At 41.6% G+C, this 27,620-nt stretch overlaps 1 protein-coding gene across 5 annotated transcripts in view; it reads right to left on the reverse strand.

The window, feature by feature from the left end:
- RGS6 (regulator of G protein signaling 6) overlaps positions 1 to 27,620 on the reverse strand; it is a 293,786-nt gene that overhangs the window by 115,893 nt on the left and 150,273 nt on the right. Inside the window, exon 1 of one of the 5 annotated variants that reach the window (XM_076344751.1) lies at positions 2,608 to 2,624. The exons of the other annotated variants lie outside the window; for them this stretch is intronic. The gene's annotated coding sequence lies outside the window, so the exon portion shown is untranslated. Of the gene's footprint in view, positions 1 to 2,607; positions 2,625 to 27,620 lie in introns of those variants that run through there. 5 annotated transcript variants of the gene reach the window in all.

Raw genomic sequence — 27,620 nt, forward strand, 5'->3', positions numbered from 1 at the left:
ACCCAACCTTAGGAATGCCCAGAAGTAAAGCTGTGACCCAGCTGCCATCTAAAGTAACACTGCACAAGCTTCTTGAATTGGCAAGTGCCAAAAGTAAGAGTTTAGTTCAACAGCTTTGATTTTACGAGGGCTTCTTTTGCGGGTTAGCTCACACACCCTGACCCTGGTCACTTCGGTTCTGGCCATCAACTAATCATTCTCATGCAAGACAAAATTATGCTGGAACCTGTTTTTGTGCTGAAACAACTGAGAAAGCTCCATGAATCTTAAATCTTCCAGCAACACTGGGCTTAGTCTCCAATTTGTAACATGATTTGAGGCTAGTTTTTCAAGCCTGATTAGAAGTAGCATGTAAGAGTTTTAGTATTACACTCAATTACATGAAATAATAAATAATCCCCGCCTGTGGCCGTCTATGCATGACCTGGCGTTAGAAAACAGCACCTCTCTCCCCCGTGATGCTGAATCGCAGTTTGATAAACACAGTACTTGCAGACAAAGTTCACTTTCCTCTGGCACATCAAATATAAGGCACTTCCAGATAGAAAAATGCCGGACTTCAGTGGGTCACCAATCTGTTCCCCCACAGGAACCTGCAGCTCCCCAAATCTTGATAAAAATGAAGAGCTGGTTATGAACTGCACCCAAACCACTTCAAACCAAATCCACAAACCCAAGCAGACTCTCATTTGCCCCTTCCCAAAGCTGGGAATTGGACAATATTCTCAAGGCTCATCATCCTTCCCTGGAGCTAGAAACACAGACCTGCCACCGCCCACACAGCCTGCCTTCAATGGGAGGCTGGGGAGGAAAGGACTATCCAGCCATCTCCTTCACAGCGCCACTGGCATGTGAAAATGAGCCTTCCCAAGGATGGGCCATTCCTTGATCTAGCAGAAAATTAATTTATTTTAAACAATGTTGAGCAGGTATAAAAAGACAAGTTGTTCCTCATGAGTGACATTTTCCCCCTCGCTACAAAATGCAGCAACTGCTAAATAATTAATCTGAAGTATTTCATTAAATATATTATTTATTGAAATGAAATACACGGACATAAATATTAAGCAGGTAAGAAGTGGGGATGGAGTTGGTGGATGCCTGATCAGGGTTTTGGCATTGCTACTGCTGTCTTTAAAAATCTGAGTAATGATAAGCAGGGAATGCCATTGTATCACCTCAAACACTCAGAAGACTGTGCTGTTCTCCAGTTCTCACTTTTTTTTAAAGCAAAGCAGATTTTCTACCCCGCTAGCAGATCTTTAACAGGGAGCAAACTCTGCAGTTGCGGGGGGGGGGGGGAGTGTGTATATACATATATATGCTGCATTCTTTACCATATTCTGGATACAGAGGACGAAAAATGGGAAGAACGTAACTCCCATTCGAAGTGACTATTTTCTGTTTAAAACTGTAAGGCCTAAGTTTGCACTTGGATTTAGGCCCCGTGCCTGAGGGAAGATTTCTGTCCATACCCTTGTGAAAGGGCAAAAAGGTATTTGTAGTAAGAAGGACACATGAATCATGAGACAAGGCTTTTACACTGCAGACTTCTTGTTTCAGTCTGAGCTTCAACAAAGCACTATTAACTGCAGGCAAAATCAGATGAAACTACGTAGTACGAACTTGAGAATATTATGATTTAATAAGAAATGCAGTGTACCATCGTTTTCTATTCATTTTGCAAAGCTTCATAAACACATTCCTGACTTCTCCCACAGTAACGATGCTACTTGGAGCCATTCAGAAAATAGTTCATAAGCTATTTCCAGTATGAGATGCAAAAGTTTGGTTTTGTTGTTCCCTGCAGGAAAGCTGTATCACAGGCACCAAATCTCCACCGTTGCCTTCCCTAATGAATTCATGAGGGAAACTACCCAGCATATCCCTTCTTTCTATTTTGATAGTTGATAGGCTCCTGTGGCTTAGCTAAAATAAATTATGCAGAAATATATATACACGCACCAAATGTTTCCCTTCAAAACAACAAAAAGTGGGGCTTCAGGAATTGTTTTTTCTGCCCCCTTTTTTTTTTTTAAGCGTTCCTCTGTGTATATAATACTGTGGCACATAATGCAGTGTGACAGGTCATTTCATGCATCATTTAACTCTTTGCACTGCAAAGTGCCATACCACAATAAAGATTAGATACACCCCCTCACCCCCAAATGCTGTGAAGTAGATGCAAAGCAGAGCAGTTTATAAATTAAAGGAAAAAGAGGAAACCCTATTCACCACCATCAAAAGGTTGTTTGTTTCTCTCCCTTTCTACATGATAGTGTCGCCTTGCAATTTTTTTTTTCTAATATACATAAAACTAAAAAATTACTTAAAAAAATTATAAAGGCAAACACAGAAAAAACCCTCAAATCTTCCACCTAGGATTTAAAGGTACCGCTGCAAAAGGAAATGTTATTTTCATTTGAATTTCAGAACAGAGGCAAGAGAGAGGCTTTGTGAAGATTTGTTTGTTGGAGAGTGAAAGAATGTAGATTTGGATATTTTTTTTTTCATACCTCTATGAACTACGTCTTTTCTCCATATTGCTTTTTAATGCCTTTTAAGTACATATATCAAAAATATGATCACAAAAATGTACAAGATTACCAGTGTTGGAAACTGAAGATCTTGGTTTAGTCCATGAAGAGACAACACTGAAGTGTTTAGCACTGCAAGACTTTCTGTTCTAGCGCTGGGAGAGAGTTCCAGACAAAAGGCAGTGACGGGCAGGGCTGGTCTGTCCACCCACACAATATCTAAACACTCTGCAAAGTACAGATGCCATTTTTTTAGTGAGGTGATAAGGTTCGGGCATTTAGCAATTATTGAAAAATCATTTTTCAAGTGCTCTACTTCACTCTCTGATACATTAGTGAGCAGCAGTAAAATGAAAAGTATTGGAGAAAATTTAAAATAAATCTGAGCATTAATCAAACCGGATCTGATACTGTCTGACCGAAGTTATCTTAATTTAGGAATTAATTTATTCAAATATGCTAAGTTATGCTGATAGGCCAGTTTGCATAACATAGGAGTCCCAGAGCGTCTTCAACTGAGCCACTCAATTGGTTTGGCCCTTGACTTTGATAGCAGCTATTGCTAGAATTAAAAAACCCAAATCCAAACCTCACAGATTGCTAAATGGAAGGCATAAATTAAAAATGCACATATGATTCTCATAACATGATCATCATTACTGGATTCATTAACATTTCCATGCACTGCAACTACTATTTATTATTCTAAGACTGGTGCTTTCCCTTTGGCAAAGCCAATGTTGCAAATCAAACAGTAGTTACAAGTTCTGCTGCGACTCAATTATGATCCTCACCATGGGTGAAGTTATTTACTTCAACACCGATTTTATGATTTATTTAGTGGTTCTACTACTGTTAGCTGTGTCCTTTGGTAGCAATGATATTGTCAATTTACTGGGAGGAATACTTAAAACAGTTTATAACAACACTTTGGAAAAAGAATAATTTTCCTTGTTCATACAAAAAGAAATGTCAGATTCTTTTTCCCCCAAAGTTTTCCTTCATCTGCTAATAATCAATTAAGGAATACATCACTTGCAGTAAACTTGTGGAAGTTAGTAAGAGTGATGTCATGTCTGCTTGTCTTTCAAATCTCAGCATCAAACTGCTGTTTGATTCAACTCTGGCATTTGACGTGTCTAATGCCTGACTGGGGCTCTGCTGTTCCTTCTAACCCTCTATTTTGTAATATACATTGAAACCTTTCCTAAAAGAGTCAGAGGTGCCAGCTCCGCAGAACACAAGTGCGCTTTGGTTGAGCAGAAATGGCTACAGCTTCTGCGAACCCTGCCGGAGACACCAATTTTAGACTTTTGTGTCTTGACACCTAATCAGTATTTTTCTTAATTCGGGGGGGGGGGGGGGGGGGGGGAGTTACCTGTAGAATGAAAGTTAGAAATCCTACAAAGAAAGATATTGTTTACTCTTGGTAGCTTACTGCTATATTCTCTACAGGGGCCCGCGTAAGAGACAACCAAAGACACCGCTCACAATGCAGAATTACCCAGCAAGAACACAAGGGCCTCTCGCCTGCCTCTCCTGCCAGCAGACAACACAAAAGCCTGTCTCTGGCCCCGTGATGCTAACTTGCTGTTTTATTCACTGAGAAAGGACAGAACAGAATAAAAGGAGCAGACACTTCATCCTGTGGCTACAGCTCAGTGGCTGTTTCAACATGTGAACATACCAAATGAGAGCAAGCGAGCTACCTCCAGAGCATGAAATAACTACTCTCACCCTTTTTTGTATCACTGTCATGTGATATTTGTATCTATATACAGTTTTACTTTTTTTTTTTCTTTCAAATGCAGAAAGTATTAGCTCCAAAACAAACAGTAAATAATCCTTTTGCATGACACAGGTAATTTTTTCTCATGGATTTCATATTCAATTAATTATGTTTTTGTTGTGTGGAAGGAGAACATCTAGCACAGGTAATAACATCATAAACATATTAAAATCTTATTACACATAAACAACTGGTTGTACAACATGGTCTTGACTTCCACTCTACCTTACTTTCCACAGCAATGGTTTCCGCACTAGTATACTTTTCCTTGTAGAATTTTGTTTGATATTAAAAAAAGTTACATACCTATACATCTCAGTTGTGTAAGTCTACCAGAACGGGTAGCCAAACATCTTTTCCACAACATTTTTAACTGCTTCATGCTGAAAGATGGAATTGTTAAATATACAACTATGTTGCAAGAATGCATTTTTTTAATTGTCAGATGTCAGCTGAGAGACAGATGGGGTATTTGGTCATAGGTCATATCTATCTAATGTACTGAAAGAGTAACATACTAAGCAGCACACAAACAACATGAGTTTTAAGCGCACAAGTTACAATATAAATCACAGACCACATTAAAATGATTTACCTTCCTCATTCCAAGACGGAACAAAAGCAACTCTACACACAGATGGGAAATACATTTTATGGTTTTACAAGTACACTGGGATCACTGTTTTATGATGTTTTAAACTGTATTCCTGTTCCAACTTTTTATAAACACACGACCCTCAGTGATATGACTTTGACTTTTAGATACAAAGGAGTTACATATTAGCAGGCCTGACTTGTACCTCTATGCTGTTTAATCTTACTAGTGCTCAGACTAGTACTCAATGGTAAATTATTAACAAGAGTATAAGGGGTTTTCACGTTGCTATAAAATCATCTTCTTACCAGCTAAGGTCATTATTAAAGTCACTGAAGTATTGAAATATTCACTATTGAGGCAGATTCAAAGTCTCCCTGTTCTCTAATTTTTTTTCTTCTAAGAAATTATCTCCTAAGTTTCTTCTCCATCCGACTGCAAAGAACATAACTATCTCTAAAACAGAATTAAAAGGTATCTAACACACTTTCCAGCAACTCATCTTTCAGTGGGCTAACCTTTTGTAGCAATATAGCTATAAGTCTATCTATAAATGGACAGAAACAAAAGTACAATAGTAATTCTTGTTGGTAAGAACAAACCTCGCACAAAAAGAAATTTCCTTAGAGCTTCCTCGTCTCACAAAGAATAATATACTTTTACCCATAAATTCTACCCTAAAATAAAACTATGTAGCTCTGCAGCAGTGGGGTTTTTTTTACTCACATAGTAAGAAAATAAAAACAACAACAAAACAACCCAAAAAACTTACTCCAGAGCATCTTCTCCTTCATGTTCCTCCCTCCTCGGCAGCCTCTTGTGCCCCTCATCCACTCTGGCTTGCTCCTGCATCCAGCTGCCAGTTCCTGCCCCTGAGCCCCCACTGCCTCCCCCTCTCATTTGCGCAGGTTGTCTGAAGACTTGAGCACATGCAACTCTAAAGGGGTAAGTACTATATGCATTGAAATATGGTGCCACATGTAAGTCTTAGCGTCTTCATCGTTCTGCACATCAGAACCAGACAAGTGGCTCAGCAACCTTCGATCTGAAACCCTTCCTAGGGAAGGAGAAGAGCACGGTAACCATAAAGCCCTTTCAGACCGAAAGCCAAATGTGGTAGCTCACACCAGTGCTGCAGTGGATGATTGCTTCCTCCTGGATTGCTAATACTCAGGTTGAAGATGGTGCTATGACAGTAAATGGTAGATAAAATGTTTCTGCAGAACCAAAGGTGCAGGCACTTGACCATCAGTTACAAGGCAAGAAAGGAGTCTCAGGCTGCCTGTGTCCACAACTGCGGCAGAGAGAAAGGAATGTCTGGGCTCTCAGCTCTGTGTTGCCATACAAACTCTGACTGTTTATTAGGTTTGGGAAGCTTATGATGTAATAGTCTTATTAGACATAATAGTCTTTGTCTATTGGCAGAGGAGATTGGCACAGATAATAAAAAACTTGCCTTAGTGTTTGTCCCTTACATTAGTTGAACACCACAATTAGATGTTTGCTGTTAAAATATCCTAATGATAAACTCCTGGGGGGCTTTGGTTTTTAATCTGCTAGCAGAGAGCAGATAAACATGTTTAAGCTAAAACCTAGCTTTGATGAACATTTTTCATTGTGACCAGCTCCTGAACCTAAAAATTTATTTGTATTTTTCAGGTAGTTTGAGTAACAAGCTTTGCAGTAAGCTTCAGTAACTATTCAGAGCAATTCAGTAACTCTCTTCTTTTGCTACTTGCTTTCTGCAATCTAAGAGCGGTTTCTTGCTTTGACGCAATGTCACTTTTTCTGTAAGACATGGAAAGACCAAATGTGGATCCTTCTATTAATGCATGAATACTGCAACTTGCATAAATCTAAGAATACTTACTTGAAATAAAAAACTTCTCTAAAGACAGATGCACATAATTCTCACCTCTGTGAACACGCTTGGCTAATGAAAAATACATGCATGTGCACACTGTAAAAAAAAAATCAAACAACTTCAAATATGAATGTGAGTGAACTGAAATTTTTTTAGACTCAAACCATGTTTGAATGCTGTGTCTATTCACATTTCTACAACCATGATTAAATGCAAAGGGTATACAGTAAACTTCTCTTTACAATTTTTAATACAGAGCATTCCTTTAAAAAGTGGCATTTTACGTCCTATATAAATATGACTAAATGAGAAACTTAAGAAACCTCTGAAATAAGTAGTACTGACAGATTCTTCTCTACTTATTTTACCTTAAGTCAAACAAAAGGGAGTGAGCAGGATTTGGTACTTAATGCTAACAACTTCATCAACCCCTCCCCCCCAACACCAGTGAAAAATCAACAGGAATTAGACAGTTAACCCCCATCTAACATGTCTCACGATGCCAATTGTCTGAAGTGCAAAGGCAGGAAACACAAGACTGCATAAATCTGTTACTTAAACAGGGTGTTGGAAAACCCTTATACCTGCAGTCAACTCAGCAAGACACAGCTCTGCATTTCTTACCCAGCCGACCAGCAAGACATTAAAAAGAAAATGAGTGACGACTGAGTAACTGGATAAAGAAGAAAAAAAAAAAGATTCTCTACAAGTCCTCTTCAGTTTCTGTGCCAGTATCAAGTGGTCCCTATTAGTGCTAGGAAGTATGCATGAAAAGAAACAAGACCTGACAGCCTGGAGATCAGCAGCTCGGGCTCCACGCTGGTCTCTGCACCTGCTTCAGCTCAGCGGTGCACAAGGGCTCTGCAGGAGCAGGGCGAGGGAGGATGGTGGAAGGCCGTCAATAATACATGACTGAACAGCCACAAGGAAGAAGGGAACTGCACGGTGATTTCAAAGCTGTTGTTCTCGAGAGCGTTCAAGGCCATTTCTGTGAGCATGGCCACCCTGTATTTACCGGTGTCTTCCAGTACATAAATGAGCTGCTGGAAGGGGATTACTCTAGGCTGCGTCCCAGATTCGAGCAGTTCTCCAACATGCTTGCAAAGAGATGGGACAGTCTCTACCAGAAATTCAACACGAATTCTTCTCCTTTCACATTCAGGACTCGAGTTCATATGCAGGGAGGTCTGACTGCATTCTCACATTTGACACTGTTATCAGAGTTTGACTCCTGATATATAGGCTTCTAATAGGTTTGCAGATCAGGCAGCTAACACTGCAAAAGCTTTCCAAAAGCCAAACAATCCATAGGTCTCTATTCTCTGTTGCTCATAGTCCATCTTCAGACAAAAGATTCACCACCAGCTTCCACATATCATTCGTCTGGTCATTTCTGTTGCTATCCTGCATCCTGATGCATCTCTCCATGGAGTCAGCAACAGCCTTTTTGGTTTTCCTGGGATTAAGAACTAGCACACTTAAAACATACCTGAGTGCAAAGTTTTGTAGCACACAATCACAGTACTGTCAGCCTCTGAAGTTCAAGTCATCCTGAGGGTTTAATGCTCATTCTCCTGATATTTGCTGTTTCCTATCCTCTCTAGATTTCTGTCCTTCCCACTACCCTGTTGCCAGCAACCAGTGACTGGCCATAAGCATTTTGCCTTTGCTTCCAGATGTACCAAGAGAGTAGTTTGGATCCTCTTACTTCAGCACGTGCAGCTCCTCCTCGTCTGTTCCCTGGGCTTCAGGGAAGGTTACTTCCCGCCTTTCTGCATCTTTATCTCTGAGCGCCTCAGTCTCCTCATCTACTTTGTCAACCTGCTCCCCACCATGCATTTGCTCCTCTGAAAGTCCAAGAACTTGTCACTCCCCAGTCCCAAGCTTGGAGAGCACTGCGGGGTACCACACATGCACAGGAGGGAGAGCGCTCCAAAAATTCAGCTTATTCAGTCTTGCTGACTATATATTTGATTCTCCCTCTGAAACTCACAGTTTGCACAACTTTTGAACCCACTGGCCCACATTTGGTGTGGAGGGGAGATACCAGATACAATTGCAATTCTACAGGTTCTACAAAAACAAGTGATTACATATTAGAGAAAGACCAAATTAATCTTTCGTGTCAGTGCCACAGCTGTGGGAATTGCTGCAGTGAGCACTCAACACCCATTTGCCTTGAGACAACCCACACACAACTGAGACCTTACGTATGACCCATCTATATGGGAAGAGCTCCCGCTAAAACTTGCGGTCAACTCGGAGATGCAAACCTGAGCAAAACTGTGTTTCTGTTGCTCACCAAACTACCTAACAGGCCTCCCTTTCCTGTCTCAGCAGTCCTACAGTTCACCCAGTTCAACACCAGCACCCGTTACATGCCTTCATCCCAATTCAGGGCTATTTGTTCTTGCCCCTGCACTGGAGCATGCTGCCCTCTCTGAGATGCCAACACAACTAGTTGTGAATCAGGACATTGAAAAAACTCTACCTGGTTATAGTGCACAAAGTCGGAAGGCAACTACTTCTAAACATATCGGGGTGGGGGGGTGAGGGGGTGGGGAAGGGCAGGGGAGGGCAAATTCTTGAACAGGAAAACAAACAGTCTAGAGTTCATTATTTAAAACATATCTGGTTACCTGTGAAGAAATTTACAGGAAGCTTGTCCTCAATTTCAGACAATAGCAAAAGTCATGTTGTTTTCAACAAGAACAATAAATGTTTCATATCTCAATCATTAAAAAAAAGTACTACTATCTTCTTGATAGGTAAGTACCACTAGGTACCACCAAGTTAATTAATGTTGGCATGTTGTTAAGCACAATGTACTAGAAACTTCAAACACTGCAGGAATCCATGTTTGTAATTTTACTAAATATCTACTGAAATAAGAATACCCATTCACATAGTATGAATACAGGTGTAAACCTCCCCCCGCCCCCCCTTTCCTCACCATCATTTCATATGGCAGATTTAAGAACAAGTGACACTAAATTTTTGACATCTCCAAATAACTTCAGTAGAAGCTAGGGCTCCTCCCTGTTTTTAGAAATCAAACTGCTCAGTTATCATGTAGTGTCTTTCAGTGGTTCTCTTTCTAATTCTCTGTGGGTTTTCATGTTCATGGGAGTTTCAACAGGAATTTGGCCATGAAGTTTTTCTTTATAAAATACCATAAAATATTTTAATAAATTATTCCTTTATTATTTAAAAAAATAACTCTTAATGATGACAGTCTCAGATTTTTCCATATCTTTTTACTTTCACAGCTGCAAATAATTATTTTCTGATCATTTTCATTGACGAGTTTATTAAAGTTTATGAGCATTTCTATTAAAGTTTAATAACTCATACCACTGGAGTTGTGTTGTTAGTTTGTTCACTCCTCCCAGCTGTGTTCCTCCATATGTTGATCTTATGCATATAGCAAACTGCAGAACACTTCCGTATCAATTTATTGATAACATACTCTAAATATCTACTTAATAGTTTGTCAGTATGTTGAGTATTACCCAGCTGAATAGAACAGTTTAAAGGATCTGTGACGAGTAGGGGACAGGGACACATTCATGCAAAACCACTGAACTAGACTGGTTGCCACTGCCAACAGCTAAGCTTTGGCTGATGAAAGTCTTTGAGCCAACAACTATTGCTATACGCTCTGCACATGGAAATAAAAAAAAAAAAATGAATTATCCATAAGTAGTATTACCCTGAATTGCTTTTGGCTTTTTCTTTATTACAGCCTTTCCCAGATCTCGTGTGTTATTTAAAACTATTTTAATGATCTTTCACTCATTTAAAAATGCTATGTGTAACCTGGTGCATTTGTTTCATCTGAATGATGCTAAAGGCAACTCTTGGCGTGCCCTAGTTGCTCAGATCAAAACAAATGAGTCTTAGTGATGTACGCATGAACGGGGGTTTGTTGCTGTATAGCTCTGTCCTAAGTGGAAATATCAAAAAAGCCACAAGAAAAACCTATCTTTTTAGATTGAGTCTTCTGTTTTGTTCCTCTAAACAGTTCCTCTGAACAGCTCCTGAAAACTAAACTAGCATAAAATATCCTTCTCTCACCTCCTTTGAGGTCCCAGTAAGACACCTGGGCAGCGGCTGCAGACATAGGCAGAGATGAGCAGTGTGCTGCCTAGGGGGGGAATGCTGGAAGAGACCCTGCTTCACAGAAATCTGGGCCAATATTTTTAAAAGCCTGCACTTTGCCTCTGAGAAAAGCTTCCGATACCTGTATTCCTGTCCTTGTTGTTGTTGCTTTACCTGCTAATTGTTTATCAGAATTTCCTCCTGTGGAGAGCAAAATGAGAAATCCCTCCCTTTCCCCACAGTTCATTCAGCCAACGAGCCTTGGTGGCTGAGGTCAAGTGGGGATAGAGCCACAGCTCCTCTGCCAGCCCTCTCCCGTGCCCTGCTTTGCCCTCCAAAGCAGGGCAAACGGGGCTGTCCAAGCAGCATCTGGACTTGGAGACACTGCCTCTTAAAGCGTGCTGTTGAGGGATCAATCTCATGCTCCGTTTTCTTGCACAGGGTCAGGTCACAGTCTAGTCTCTTAAACCAGTAGCAGCCCTTCTACAAGTTTTTCTCAGTAAGGATGTCAAGGAATTGTAAAAATGTGTGACTTAAATGTTTTTCTCTTTTTAAACAAACAGAAATTTAGGAAGAGTCGATGTTCTGTCTTTTCAGCTTTATCTGCCCGCACAATTTTTAAAATAACTTGTGACTACACAAGTTACAGGATGCCGTTTCGTACAAATTTCTGCTGCTTGTATTTCACTAAATCACATTTATGAATTGGGTCTATCATCACTAAGGCCTAAGCAAGCCATAAATACAAAAGCAACTGCTAATACTTTTAGCACTGGTAGTCCACAACTTAGTCCAGGGACATTTTTAATTGCAATTCACATGAACCTTGGATTTTTGCTCTAATTAACTGAATGAGAAATGAGCATAAAACCAGATTTTGGGAGCATTGCCTTACAAACCTGTTGCCAGCTAGGTAAGAAATAGTCAGTGACCTTCACAGCTGGGTGGGGAGTCATGGAAAAGCAAACCCCAAGAAGATACAGAGCCCCACTGACTCAGACACAGGCCAGGGAATTTAACCTGCTGTTTGCTCCAAATCACAGACAGCAATTGGAGATGAAGAGAAGAACTGCTTGCTCATCTTCTCTTGGATTTTAAAGGTGCTTCACTAACACAATTAAAACTGAATGCCCAAACATCACTCGAATAAACAAGTAAAAGCTGGAGCAGGCCCTGGGCTCTCATGATCCCCACTCCTCCCTTGCCCCAGCTGGCCTCAGGGAGGGGGACAGGCCACCACCGCTCCAGCAGCTTCCCAAGACTGGTCACTTTTGCCAGTGAGCATTTCCAGCTTCTTCACAAAAATAAGAGCACACACGTTTCTGGGTAAGGGCAAGGCAGCCCCTGATTCCTGCCACAGGCAAACTGGGGACCCAGGGACAGGCTGTGCCACCTCTTTGGCCCTGTTCAAACCTGCTCCATGTGTTAATGTGGACGAATGGAGTTAGACTCACCTGTGCATGTGGGACAGCTAATGGAAACAGATGCAGCTTCGTGCACAGACATAGCAAGCAAAATGGCTCTCACCTAGCCAAGCAAAGTATCTTTAATTAGAAACACACCTTCATTATAGTCTTTAAAAGGAAAATCAAATTTGCACCTAACTTGAAGGCTTTTTACATTGCTTAATTAGTAGCAACTATCCTAGCTAATGAAAACTAAATACCTTCTTCACATGCTCTTACTTGGGAGGTCACGAGGTGCAGCTGCACACGCCATCAGGCTTTCACAAGGGCACTCTGGAAACAGAAACAGTAAGGAAACCTGGAGTACACCAAGGGCCGATACTACCACTGCAGCAGCTTCTTGCAGGGCATCCAGCCCAGCCCTCTGTGCAACTCTTTTCTCTCTGGAGGAGGACTTCGCTCTCCACAGCTCCTTTGACAGGCTCTTCCAAGGAATGAAGAAATGGCATTTCTCATGCGAGAAACGTCCCAGCTGAAAGAGGGAGGTTGCCCTAAGCATAATGCCCTGCCTCAAAGGGAAAACTGTTGCATTTCCTTGCCCTGTCTCCATCCTGCCACACCAAGCAGCAGCTCAGTATTTCCAAGCTCCTGATCTCCCCTGAGCAGAGGGGCACGTTCACAGATAGTGTAAGGTTGCTACCACAGTTACTCTCGCACAGCTCTTGAAATCATGCTTGTAGTTTCTAGTAGTCATAACTCCCTTCAGAAATGCCAATGGCCACAATGTCATGCTTCAGGGATTGCAAGTTCACAGGAGCATTATACAGGGTGCCTGTTGTACACACAGGGTGCTTCAACTCACACTTGCTGAATGAACTGCTGCAGCAGCTTAGGGTATTAGTGGCCCCAGCTGTGTGTGTGATAGGAGTTGCAAATTCCACCCAGCAAGCAGTCTGCAGAAGCAAATTATACTTACACTGCAGTTCACACTCTGATGTCTTAGTGCAAACTCCATTTCAGAATAGGTTTAAGGTATTATGCTGTTCTGCGAAGGGGTGCAGCTGAGGCTTAGAGCACATATTCTTTCCTGTCTCTTGTACAGAGGCTAACATTCAGAGTAGTAATAACTGAAGCCACTCTAGCGAGGTTCCCCTCAAGCTCATCCCTAGCACCCTCACCTTGTCATAGCCTGCAGTGAATGCTTGCAAACACAGGCATTTTTGTTTACATATCTTCTGTTCCTCCTCTAGATCTGACCTCCAGCAATGCACTGATAAGTGCTTCTGAGGAGGGTACCAGTTTACCAGCTAAACCCTTAGCTCTCTTCTTTTCAAGCTATTAACCACTTGCAATCAGACTGTAACAGGTATCGCTCTTAGTATGTCTCTCACTGTGCAGGTGACTTTGGAAACACCAGCCTGTAAGCAGTGAGTCATGGGAGTAAGCTAACTTTAGTTCCTAAGTGGCATAAACACCAAACGTAGTAACTCAAAAGCCTCAGAAGGCTGGGTAGATCAAAGTAGGGCAAGTGTGTCTGCAGTGTGAGACCCTTCACCTCTCTTCTCCCTCAGGAGAAAGCCCACCAGCTGAGAGTAGGCTCACAAAACCCCAAATCATGGCACATTTCTAGGATCTTCTTGTCTCACATACGGCACATGCCTTCTGCACAGTGATTGGAAAAACAAATGTCTCGCTGCTCTCAGTGCCTCAGCCCCCTGAGGCCTGAGCCTCCAGACTCTTGAACTTCCTTTGAGCTACTCAACTTCAGCAATTTTGAGTAAAAGTCTTTAGTTGAGAGATCATCTGTCCAGTTCATCAAAAAGCCTGCACTAGCAAAACTCAAGCATTTCGCTTAGACCCCATTTCAGAGGATTTGCTCGTTTTCTTTAGCTGCGTATTTCCTTAGCCCACAGTGGGATGAACGTACCACCTTTGGCAAAGGTCTGGCAGAGTTGCAGCGTCTTCGACTGTTTTCAGAAGTAACTGATTACAGCCATACTGCAATGTGCTGGTCACATCACTTCCCTGACAGCCCAGATGATGAAAAATATGCTGTATTTTCTTCCTGTTACACTTTGGTTTCCCCTTGTTTTTACTTTCATCACCGCTACTCCATACCTGTCAGCTTCTTCCCACTCAAACCAGATTTTTTTACTTTAAGTACTCATTTACAACAGTGAGAGCACAGGAAGCAATTAAATATGCATATGCATTATATTACCCTGAACACTCCTGTTTCATTCAACACCTAGATAACAGGCATTTCCTCATTCAAAGCAGCATCTGAAAACTGCGTACTTATTTTAAATGAGACCTCAAACTATTTAAATGTACAACAAGACATCAAAAGCTATCAAACTATGGGCCATTTAACAATAGTATGTATTTAAACTACTTAAAAGCCTAATGGAAAATTGTAGAATTAAAAAAGTACCTTTTAAGTGCAATACACATTTCCATAAAAATATTGACAATTAAAAAAGTTCATCTTCCTGTAGCAGCAATGACCTAAGAAAGCATGTTCGTTGGACCTGTTACTACTGGCAATATTGACTACACCAGAGCAAAGCAAAGAAAAAATCAAGGTCTCGTTCTCTGCTGGAATTTTACCCAATGTTTCTGTGAGACCTGGAAAGCCTAAAACCAGCCCATGCTTTCGCTGGCAGGTGAAAGCCAGCTGGGTCTACCAGGGTTCCTCTTGCCCTACAGTTACAGCAACTGACCCATGAGAACACAAACAGGGATTTTTCAAAGTTTCAGAACAGCACAAGACAAAAATCACACCTAATTTACTCTGTAGAGTTCAACAGCACCTTCTCCTTCCTTGGCACTGTTTTCCCTGTAATCGGTCAGTATATTACCCTTATCCATTTTCAGTGCTACAGCCACTGATCATAAATAACAGCACAAACACGCGAGTACACCATTCGAGGAGTGCTACGTTGCTCCATTTTATTATCAGCATAAATTTTAGCATTGCATTTTTCCTGGACATCTCTTATCAGAATTACAGTGCCCTGTCATTCGTGATTATAATCCTGTAACAACTTTAAGAGATATGTGTACATTTAAGGTAATTTAGGCTAATAAGACCAGGTTATATCCCCTTTTCCTCTCCACATTAACTTACGCTGTGTCCTCTGCCACAGTACTGCAGACCTGGATGTCAGCAGAGTGATTTATGACCAGCGATAAGCTGTGCTGCAGATCAGATCCGAGTTATGTTGGCAGATCAGTTTGGATGCCGGGCTGGAATAAAAATGTGGCACAAGAAGGGAGGCATGCTGTCAGAGCTGTGCACGCGTATGCATCTGTTCATGTGCCTGGTGATGACCACAGCGGGGAGGAGGTCCAAGACTGAAATAGCACAAGGAATTGCTAAAAATCAGGATTAAGATGCATTGGCAGAGCTGTGAAGGAAACTTTGCACACAGGCTGCCTACACCATGTCTGACTCAGAGCTCAGTCACATTTGTATGAATAACATTCATCAAACACTCAAATGCAACTGTTTGTGGAACGGTATCGGTACGGCTGGGCCGATTCAAATAGTGTAAGCAACTCTCCCCTCTTCAAGTAACTTCAGGATGAATGTAGTGTTTGCAACACTTGCAGTGGACTTCAGTTTCAGATACTGCAGGAGGCATACAGAGAGGTATTAGAAAATACATTATTATGGTCCTTTAACTGTTGCACCTAAATAAAAATAAGCCATGGAGGGAAGTGCAGCAAATGGTGCAGCAGAGGCCCAAGCTGTTCTGCACAGCATGCTCCTCCCTGATCTATTATTCTCCAAGATCACTCAGAGCACCTTTTCTACTGATCAGCAAAATTTACATTTACTAATGAGCCCCAGACACACACATCAGCAGCGAACAGAAGACCCCACTGGGAAGTAACCAAATGAAAAAGGTATGGTGAGAGCGAGGCACGCACTGGCAATGGCAAAGAAGGTAAGGTCTGCTATGGAAGCCCACCACCGTGGCTTCAGGCAAGGCTGCAGGTAGCCAGGGAGCAAAGGTGGGAGGCCAGGCTCTCAACAGGGTGAGGGACAGTAGGTGCTGGAGCTGTGGTGTGGGCCTGGGATACTGAACCATCAGTCCCGATAATCACTCAGACTCATTAATGGAGCTGCTGAGACTTCCTTTGTTCCCACGTGTCGCTTTGGAAGCAAGCTGTCTGTAAGTGCAAAGCACTTAATTTTTTGATCAGGGATCAGACTCCTCAGGCAAACACTGCTCAGTTCCGGTGACTTATCATGTGCGACCCCATCTGCCTTGGCTCCTTCAGATTCCTACCTCTGACAAAATCTTATCTTCTTTTCTCTGGAAGGTAACCCCAAGGCAGGAGACTCTTCCTCACATTTAAAATAGATAACTTGCCAAATCCTCCAGTCCCGCAGTTACTGTGCACTATGAATCTGAAGTGACAGCTTTGCTCTGCCCCACACATGAACGTGAATACCTGACACAGGATTTTTGTTTAATTTTTAACCATAGGCCAGGATTCAGCTTGGCTCTGCAAGATCTTAGCAGGGGGTGACGGGAGGACAAGCAAGTGTCTGAAAAGCTTATACCTGCAATCTTTTAATGATGATAGCACTCATCCACACAGCTTCTTTAAGTAATAACAGCTAAGATATTTTATAATAGCTACTGTACAAGATGATTCCAGGGGATACAGCTACTACGGAGTAATCAGTCCCATAGGATTAGAAGCAGTCTGCTGAGCCTAATGCCTTAACATCTGAGAATTATTCATCATCTCATGATAACCATGTTTTCTCTAATGTATTATTACTTATATGTTAATGGCACCCTTACAGCATTTAAAAGCCTGTCACGCCCAGCACCACACTGCCATTTATTTCCTGTATATATACCACTCGCTGTCATCAATGTCTCTTCTCAAGCCTTTTTAGCTGTTGACCCAATTTAATGCCTTGCTGGAGATTGTCTTCCCAGCTGTAATTACAGTAAAAAAGGACTTCACAATAAATACATTTCTCCAGCGCCCATAGCATCTGTTAACTTTTCTCTCAGTGTATGTGCTTGCCTGCTAGACATGTTCCAAGAAGATACATGTTTGGTAGCATAAATTCTGTGTCTTCCCAGTACAATTCACCTCAGAATAAATATTTACATCCTAGTAATGAAAGCCCAGCTAATGCTTTAGCTGGCATTTTGCAGTGCTATACATGCTTAGACATTATAGCAATTTGTAGTATGTTACTCACAATGCTGCAATCCAGCTTTGCCTCAGTGGTAATTACAGCATGGCCATCAGTCAATTTAACCTAATTTGGTTGCTCTTTCTCTGACAGCTTGACACTAAGATTGCCACAAGCCCTATCTACAACGTGATAATTAGCAACACACATTAGAATAAAACAGCTCATACACTACGCTCATTAGCAATCTGTAAGATTACTTTAGCTGAATGACCTTCAGGTATAGCCTTTCTAATTCTATGAAGTAATATGCGCTTGGGGTTTATTCGAATTTTCCTGTGATTTCCCAGGATTCTTCCCTTTCTGCAACTCAGATCTACATTAGAAATAGATAATAATGCTGACAACTTGCTGGATGATCCTGGTAAGTGATCATTCATAGTATCAGATCAGGCACCCCCAAATATTAAAATAAATAAATAAATAAATAAATAAATAAATCAAACAGGCCACTACTATTTCTTTATTGCCCACCACTCCCTACAGAAGAAACACGTTTTGAGGGGAAAAGGAAACTGCATTGAAGGTGCGCTTGTGGATCTTCTCTTCTTGTGCTCTGTGTATATGTAAGAGGGACATCACTCGCTCTTTGTCTCGCTTCAAGGAAAAGTATTTCCCTGCCCACATAAACCTACTGGAGCTTAGAAAACAATTTGCCATTCAGCCTTAGGATTTCCAAAGCTGGGGCACAGAGCTGGTGGGACATGGTATCCTGTGCAGATAACAGACATCAACTTTGAACGCAGAGTGAGCATGTCCAGCCGGGCTCACTCATCTCATGTACGATACAGACTCATTTCATCCATGAGCAGGCAACTGACAGACATGTGTGAACCCCAACACCAGGTGAAGGTATCCTTTGACATTGGGACATCCAGAATAGAAGCATGCAAAGCCTCCTACACATCCATATTTGTTAATATCTGGATATGTAACACTCCAAGAAAGTTTACTGCTTCCTAACTTGAGAGATGGAGGAAAGGGAACAGGGCTAGACACCAGCAGGGAAGGATGAGAACAAATCAGCCACATCAGTCCCCGCAGCATGTGTGACACTAGAGAGCAAAGTTGAGACTGAAGTGGTCTCTGCCATTTATTAACTAACACCTTTTTTAGGACAGGCATGCAAAGCGATGAAGCACTATCAAGTAATGAACAAATATTACAAATAAAAAACTCGCCAAAAGACAGAAAGCTTGTGCCAGTCTTTCACTAGCTCTTGCATTTAGCCCAAACTCAAACAGAAAATCTTCTCTACCAAATAATTAATAAGGAGAAGAAAGTGGTTACAGCAATACAGTCTCATTAGAATCAACGGAAAAAAATAACTAAAAACTACTAGTCACAAGTAGGTAAATGCTTGATTCTGACACCTTCTTCCTTACTAGTAACAACTGGACGTTAGGAAAAGGTTCTTCACTGAGAGGGTGGTTGGTCACTGGAACAGGCTCCCCAGGGAAGCGGTCACAGCACCAAGCCTGTCAGAGTTCAAGGAGCATCTGGACGATGCTCTTAGTCATTATGGTTTAGTTTTAGGCAGTCCTGCAAGGAGCAGGGAGTTGGACTTGATGATCCTTATGGGTTCTTTCCAACTTGAGATATTCTATGATCTGTTAACTCTGAAGCAAGAGCCATTCGTTCACTTTGTAGGTAGCATGCAGGGTCTTCCAGCCATACTTGCCACATGCATGGGGAGGCATCACTACTGCCCTAGGACAACTGAGTGAGTGTAGCTCACTGAGTGCTTGTTGATCTCCTATCCAGATACAGTTTTGTGATGCACCAGGAGTTATATAGTGGCAGACTGACAAGACACAGATTACTCAGCCTGAAAAAGAGTAGTGTTAGAAGGAATTTAATTTCCTCAGACTTGACAGGGGGTGGAAAAGACTCATCGTGCTTTTCTTCCTTTCACATGAGGATAAGGGACTGCTTGGGGAAACAAGTGTTCAAAATTTAGAATCAAGAGACAAAATTATTACTGTATTTCTCCACAACTTTCTCTCATCCTACTGTCTTATTTTGCTTTTAAATGCATGCATTGTTTTTTCTTTTAAATTGAGCTGCAACCTTTTGGGGTTAAGCACATATTTTCTATTCGCATGTAACTAGGACAGTGGACATCATACTCTATAAAATATAATTCAGTTTCCTGAAGCTAGTGAATTCAATATAGCAGGTTGCTACATCTGGAGATGTAATAATTCTAAGTGGTAGTGATGAGCAATCATAGTAGGCTCTCCTGAAACCTACGCTTTTAGCAGGTGATCCTCTGTTTAAATGTTAGACATAATACCCGGTAATACACAAAGGATTGACTGAAAGAGCACTCCATGGTAAAATTCAAGACTACACAGGAAACACCTTCTTAAACGAGAGCCACAAAGATGCTTCTTACTCCTCTTTTTTGAGGGAAAAAAAGAAATCCTACAAGAAGTGAGAGGGAAGAGGGAAAGGGAGAAGACCCTTCAGCAGTCAACAAAGGAAGGGCAAAGACCAGAGATGATCTCCACTCAGTAGCTTGTGGAAAGAAGGAGCAGTGGTTGTCGTAATAGCCTACAAAGTGTTGTAGTGTTGTCCTTTGTGATGACAGCTGCTATGCATGGTCAAAACTTTGTGGCCGTCTCTCTCCAGCGTCACAGTGCATCACAACACCAGGACTTCACAGTTCTCCAAGTCACTAGTAGGAGATATTAAGCTTCTTTCAGGCACTACAGAAAGTGAGTACCACTATTCAATAAAATTTGCAGCTGTGCAATCTTATACAATGGGACAGGTTAATCAAATCTCATGCTTCAAGGCATAATACGATTGCCTACAGGATGAAGAAAGCACTTCTTGCCCACAGTATTTTACAAATAGTTGTTCTTATCTTTCTCAAAAAGAGGAAGAGAAGTAGGTGTTACAAATAGGGCCAAATCATTCAAATCATGACAAATCATATGTAGGACACTAATTTCCACCAAAGAATTATCAGAATCTTTTTATCACTTCTACTTGCTTCTTTTTTAGTAAAAAGAGATAGTTGGAAAAGGCTGAAGTTCTATGAATTAACAGAAAATTGGTAGAAAAATATTCTAGTCTCTGCCTTCTCTATTTTTAACATACACTAACCTGAGTTCATTCACAGCCTGTTGATTAAAACTATTTACATGCAGGTTTTGTTTCACCTCGCATTAAAAGATTATTTGTAGCTATGGCAGAGCTAAAAAATACCCTCCTCTGCTAAATGAACAAGTGTTAAACGCACACCATTAAAATCAAGTTATTTAAAGCAGATATTTCCTTGACCTGAGGCAACACTGGCTAACTTTCATTTATGATTTTTTCCCCCCAGTGGCTAGGCTGGAATTTTTCTTTTTTTAATCTATACCTTTTTGCGATAGGCCCAAGTGCCTTGCCTTGTAGGCACGTCCTGTGCAGGGGTGGAAAAGGTTAAAGTTACATTCAGGCTGTAAAGTCAGCCTCTTGAAAATTATGAAATTCCAGAAAACAAGGAGAGTACAATTAATGACTATTGGTTTCAAGCAATTTGCTCACCACCACGCAGGAACTCTGTGGCAGAGGCAGAAAGCGGCTACACGGGCTACCATCGCACTGCCTTCTCCTTCTGCCCGTTAACCTCATCCTCTACACATCTGCTGCCTTCTGCAACGAGTCAGGCAGGGCCTTACAGGTGAGCCACTAAGTTGTGAGAAACTCCACAGAGCAGGGACACACGTGGTAAAAAAAGTGCAGCTGCAGGCAGAGGTAAGATTGTGGAGATGGAGACGTTTAACATCCACGAGCTCAGGAGGAAAAGCACTGAGATGAAAAGACATCAAGCTCTTCAGGAAAAACATGAAGTTGAAAGACCACAACTGAGCAACACAGAGGACCAGCCCCTTCCAGGGGGCTGCCGAGCCTGTCCTGTCCCCACCTGCTGACAACTGCCCAGATCATTGCATGCCTTACTAGGACTGCTTCGCTCAATAGCTCCCAAGGTCTACCCATCTACCTTGTGTATTGCCCAATAAATAACTGCTTTATGCTTTAATGTTGTGAATATCCTGCTTGCAGAGTCTTTGTGCACAGCAAAACGTACCTCAACAAGCTGACCCAGAGAGGAATGGTTACCGGGTTGCCATAGAAAACTTAAGCCTGAAAAGTATGGGAACTGCTCCCACAATAGTATCTCCATGCACAGGCTAAGTATCTTTTTTTTTTTTTTTTTGCAAATCTGTTCGTGGAAGAAAGAGTGGAAGACTCTAAATTTACAAGGATCCTGAAGATTTATCAGATTTCCATAATAGTTTCCATAACAGATAAAATCCGTATGGGAAACATCCCCTGAAGAATGAATTTTTCTTCTCAAACATAATATGAATAATATATGACATGAAAGCGGGGCAGAAAAATATACCTGTTTTTTCTTTATGGCAATATCACTGCACAGATGGCAAGGAGCTCTTATTAACCACAGTAACAATATGCCATCATTTGCACAATAATCTAAAACTCTAAGAGCAAGACTTTAATGCCAACATTGTGTAACTATCCACAGTTATTGCCTAAATTGCCAGCCAACCTGTAATGCGATCACTTTAGTTTTGCAGAAAAAAACCCAGACACAGTGGAGAATACATACTGGACAGAGTTCTTCCAGGCCATTTACTAGTACCATGTCATACAAACTGTCAAAAGGTTTGCATGGATAAATCAAAGTTATGACCAGTGATGAAATTCCTAGAAAAAACAAGAATAACTTGTCAAATTAGTTTAGAAGATTTTCATGGTGGGATGCTAAGGTTCTGGTGTTCTCCAGTCCCTTTCCACTCACTGATCTGAGTGACTGAATGTGCCGACTGAATGCCGGCAACTGAGCACCACACAGCTGCTCGCTCACTCTCCCCACCCCGGTGGGATGGGGGAGGGAATCAGAAGAGTAGAAGTGAGAAAACTGGTGGGTTGAGATAAAAACAGTTTAATAATTGAAATAAAATAATAATAATAATGATGATGATGTACAAAGCAAGCGATGCACAGTGCAATTGCTCACCACCCGCCGACCGATGCCCAGCCAGTCCCCGAGCAACGGCCCCCCCCGGCCAGCTTTCCCCAGTTTATGTACCGAGCATGACGTCACATGGTATGGAATACCCCTTGGGCCAGTTTGGGTCAGCTGTCCTGGCTGTGCCCCCTCCCAGCTTCTTGTGCACCTCCAGCCTTCTCAGTCGGCAGAGCATGGGAAGCTGAAAAGTCCTTGACTAGTGTAAGCACTACTTAGCAACAACTAAAACATCGGTGTGTTATCAACATTATTCTCATCCTCAATCCAAAACACAGCACTGTACCAGCTGTACCAACTCTATCCCTGCCGAAACCAGGACACTGAAATGAGAGTGTTTGGGAAAAACAGTTTCCATGTATACCTGACTTTTGCTTGTATCCTGACCAAAATTGGGAAAATTTCCCGTGCTAGGTACAAGGAGCTAATATAATAGCATTAACATAAGATTATTTTTTTTACTGTAGATAATTTGGGACCCAATTCTTCAAGGTTCTCATGTAGGGAATGATAAATTGCAGAGTAACATTGCAATTGGAAAGAGGATGGGAGAACACATGAAGGCAATTCACAGCCACTTCAAAGCCTCACCCCAGAACAAGAGGTATATGGGATCTTTGTAGATACTGGAACCCTGTCCGATGACTGCTATTAGGTGGATGCAGAAGGACGCAGAAGAAAGTATAAAGTTACGTTTGGTACAGGCTCAGGAATCATGCTTAAACTCCCAGGACTCAACTCTGGGCACTACAACAGCTTGCTCAAAAAAAAAAACCCCAAACAAAAAACAAACAAAAAAACCTTCGAGCATTATCATAAACCGATCAGAATGGATACTTCCTATCCATTTTTGGTGGAATGGCTAAAAATGTGGATTTTTAACTGTTTAAATGAACTGAAAGATCATAATTAAGCTGTTTTCTGGTTCCTTCCATAAACAGGAGGCAATCTTGGAAAATGATGGAAGAAAAACTATTACTGTTAACATATGAATTCTTGCCTAGGAGGAGAATATGCTTTTTCCAACACATTGATTTTTTTTTTTCCCCCACCCCCTTAAAATGCATTTAAAGCAGATTTTAATTTGAAACACTGAGGTAAAACCCCTGGTGACCCTTCAAATGCAGGAAGAGGCAAGTGCAATGATTGATGCAAGTCCCTTCCATCATCCTCCTCATTTTTCTAAACATAGCATAAAATGCCATTAAATTTTTTTCAGTTGCAAGCCTAGTACACGTTTCTGGGAAGCTAAAGTTCAGAGTTCCTTCCTCCGCGGTTATACAGTAAGCTTTTCCATTTAAATCCAGGCACTTCTGAAAAAAGGTGCAGAACTGGCAGCTAAGCGGAGTCCACGACAGCAGAGCACATTTTTAAAAGCCTGTCAATACTGAAACCTGCGAGAGAAATGTTCATTTTTTTTTTTTACTTTCTGGAGATTGTGCACTTCTAAGAATTCCTTCTTTACCTGTCGAAGCTCCCAGATCACATCTCCTGGGGACAGCTGGCATTTTAAGGCTCTTTTTCTTCCAAGTTTCTGAAATGAGGTCATTCCTTTTACTATCGTCACTTTTTAGCAGAGTAAAGTTTCTTTTATCAAAACCTTACCTTCTCACAATGCGCTTTAGAGAAAACTTTCCATCAACTTTTCTTCAGTTTGGATTTTGTAGGGAAACTTGCACGACTACTGAAATTTTTTCCAAATACAGTTTCTATATTAAAAAATCCATTATTATCTGAGTTACTATACTTTGAATCAATGCATTTTTCCTCTGGAGCTCAACATCTTAAAAAAAGTACCTAGCAGAGCAAGCTCCTCACACAATCTGCACCGTTCTCATTAGACTTAGCTGGTACCACATTTCAGAAAGCTGCTGAAATAGTAGGAGTGATTCCAACCATATTCATACTGCATCACTAGTATTTTATTGACTTCACCAAACTACTCCAAACTTGTATCAGCATAGGTAAGCTAAAACTCAGGGCACATGCACCAAGTGGAAACAGGCATACCTGGGCTTATTCTGCACTGAGATTTCTGGGATTTTTATCCCAAGTCAGCTGTGCATGAACCTGCAGCACTATGTCCTGCTGAACAGGTAGTAAGCCCTGCAGCGCTGCACCGCGTCCTGCTTGTGGGTGGATCCCAGACCCTTGCTCGATAATGTACTGTAGACATTCCTCCACGTCCAGTGTCTCTGTACTGATTAAATATCACAGGATCTGATTCAGCAGCATATGAATCCTATTTCTTATTGATCAAATCCTGTTGGTTTTATTGGAATTAGTTCAGATTTGGACAAGCCTAAAGCAGCAATGAATCAGACAAAGTGCTTCCGAACTCTAGCTCTGCAGAAGACCAAGCTCTACCATCCCTTGTTTTCAAAACTTTTTTTTTTTTAAAGAAGATTTTTCAGTTCTTTACAACTGAAAGACTTAATTATTCTGCTGGGTAAATTAGGAACACGTACTGGTTTGCCTGCTGCATAATCCCTTCAAAGAACTCTAAAATATTTTCTAGTCCTTGAAAACAAGTGAGCAGTTTCAAAATGTCAAGTTCAATTTGGCATGAGAATAAAATCAAGAAATTGCCTTTTATTTTCATCACCTCACTGTACTGAGGATGCACGCTGCAAATTTTTTTCCCCAAATCAAAAAACAGGCAATGCAAAAGTAACTGGCAATTTCTTCCTTCTGTGTAACTGTAGCCTCCCAGTGAATAATTTTCCAGCTGGCAGCTGGTCTGCTTGTACTATTTTCTTCCCATTAGTCCTGGTTTAAGCTTAGAGATATCAGGGCCACGTGGGACACGGCTGCTACACTGATGAGATCTTCCAGTTCCCAGCTGATGGGTGGCCCACCAGGGCACAGCACCAGCCCGCACATGCTGCCCCACCACTGCCAGGGCGAGGCCAGGCATCGTGATAGGAGAGCTTGAGGGAGAAACGCAAGACTTCCACACTGTGCAGTTCTCCAGGGAGAACAGACTCTGGTCTAAGTAAGAAGCAACAGAAAAGTAAGTTTCTCCATCTCCAAATTGTATGCTGTTCACATTTTACAGTTCTTGGTAGTCTCCACAAAATCCTGCTCTGACTTTGTGGGGATGCGAAGAGGAATAAGTTAGACTGATAGGTCTTAGGAGCGAACATACGCTAGGAGGCAGATGCCTGGTAAGAGTCTGTGTATGGACTATATGATTTCAGAGACTTTCCAATGGAATTATGCACTGTATCTTGCACATGGTAGGCTGAACTATGGAGAAATGTTTACAGCTATACCACGAGCCACAAGAAATTAACACAGTTATTGCTGAGTAGTGACACTTGCCAACACTTAACTGAAGAGCAGGAACCTTTTGATGGAAATGGTGCCTGTTTCAGGTGAGCACAGCAAAGCATGGCTTGGGAGCAATGTCACTCTGCTCCAGATCAGCTCTAAAAAGGAGCTGGGAGCTTTCAAAACTGAAGATCGGGCCACAAATATGCCCATATGTTATTCAGTCTAATTCTTCTAGAATAAAAGCAACCACGTAAGCGACAACAGAGAGCAGATTACCTTTTCCACCTAACCATTTCCTGCAGAGGAACAAAGACGCAAGTGCAGACACCAGAGGCTATAGAGGGATCAGATTAAATGCTGCTGTGCAACATCTAAGCAGCCGGGGAGCCACATCAGGTGGCCATAGTGAGCCAAGCACTGCCTCCTCCCTCCCAGGGAGGTACAGGAGACTGACACACTGCCATAGCTCACAGGGTCTTCTCCATTTCAGACTTGGATGAAGAAGGGGGACTCATGGACAACTTCTCCTCCCTTTTAAGCAGTACAATATAAAACGCAAGAACACAAAAACAGCGGTGCTGGGTCAGACCAGAAATCCACCTACTCCTGCAGGTAGTAGGCAGGTACTCCAGCACCCTGCCTAGAACACTGGTCAATAGCACATGTCTAGAGAAAAGTGCAAGGACTAGGCAATTGCAAAGATACTTCTAAATCTATTCCTGTGCACTAACTGTGGCTCCTGGACATTTTATTTGGTACTCAGGCTTGAGGGATTTTTTTTTTTTTTTTTTAAAAAAAAGGTCTCCTTTCCACTGACAGCAGAACATCTTTACAGGTATGGACTTGACAGAACAAATATCATCCTTGCTCCAATTGCCCCTTGCAAGGCAATAATGTTACAACTGACAATTTCATGCCACTTCAAAATTAAGGTATGCCTTCCAGCAGTCAGATGAATTCATAAAACTACTTTGACAAATGAAAAAAACCAAGCTGAGGAGAGAGTGAATCACCTGCCCACAGCTATGAGAAAAGTTAGCAAGAAGTTAAAAGCAAGTCAATAGCTTCAAAGTTTTGATTCTGCTTTAAAACCAGAGTCTATCCCTACTTTTACACTTCACTCGTGAAGCCTTCAAAAAAAGCTAGAGAAACTAAAGACTGTTATTGCCTTCATGTTATGCCTGAAAGTGCCAGTTTCATGGCTGTATAGACAATGACATTACAGATGGGGACAAAAAATCAAGTTAATGGTTTGTGAAGTGTTGTGAGTACAGCCTGTTTAACTGTCCAGTGACAAAGTCATCTTTAAGGTCTTCATTCAGAAAAACACGGAAACATATCCCTACACCATTCCTATTAAGGAGAGCATTTAAGTGTGTATTTAAGTTTAAGCACCTGCTTAAGTTCTGAATCACTTATTTTGGGAGTTAGGTGTATATTTACATCCCTTTCGAAGAGGGATGGTTTGCTGACGTGATAACTACATAAGATCGTAAAATGTAACCACGAAGGAAACTAATTCAGAGTCTTTCAGGAATAACGCCATCCCACCATACAAGCTAACCGGGCAAGGGCCTTAAGCTGAACCAGCAGAGGGAACCCAAATGCTGCACACCCCGGCTGCCACCCAGCAGAAGCAATGTTTTTCATATGCAAACAGAGTGGCGAGAGCTCCCTGCTTTTAAGCTGCAGCACCGTCCACTGAGGCTGCAGCATGCCTGCTCCTGCTAGAACAACCTAGGAAGACACACCGTTCTTAGTTGCCTCATGGTCTG

Source organism: Aptenodytes patagonicus, chromosome 7 (genome assembly GCF_965638725.1).
Source record: "Aptenodytes patagonicus chromosome 7, bAptPat1.pri.cur, whole genome shotgun sequence".
Classification (NCBI taxonomy): Eukaryota; Metazoa; Chordata; class Aves; order Sphenisciformes; family Spheniscidae; genus Aptenodytes; species Aptenodytes patagonicus.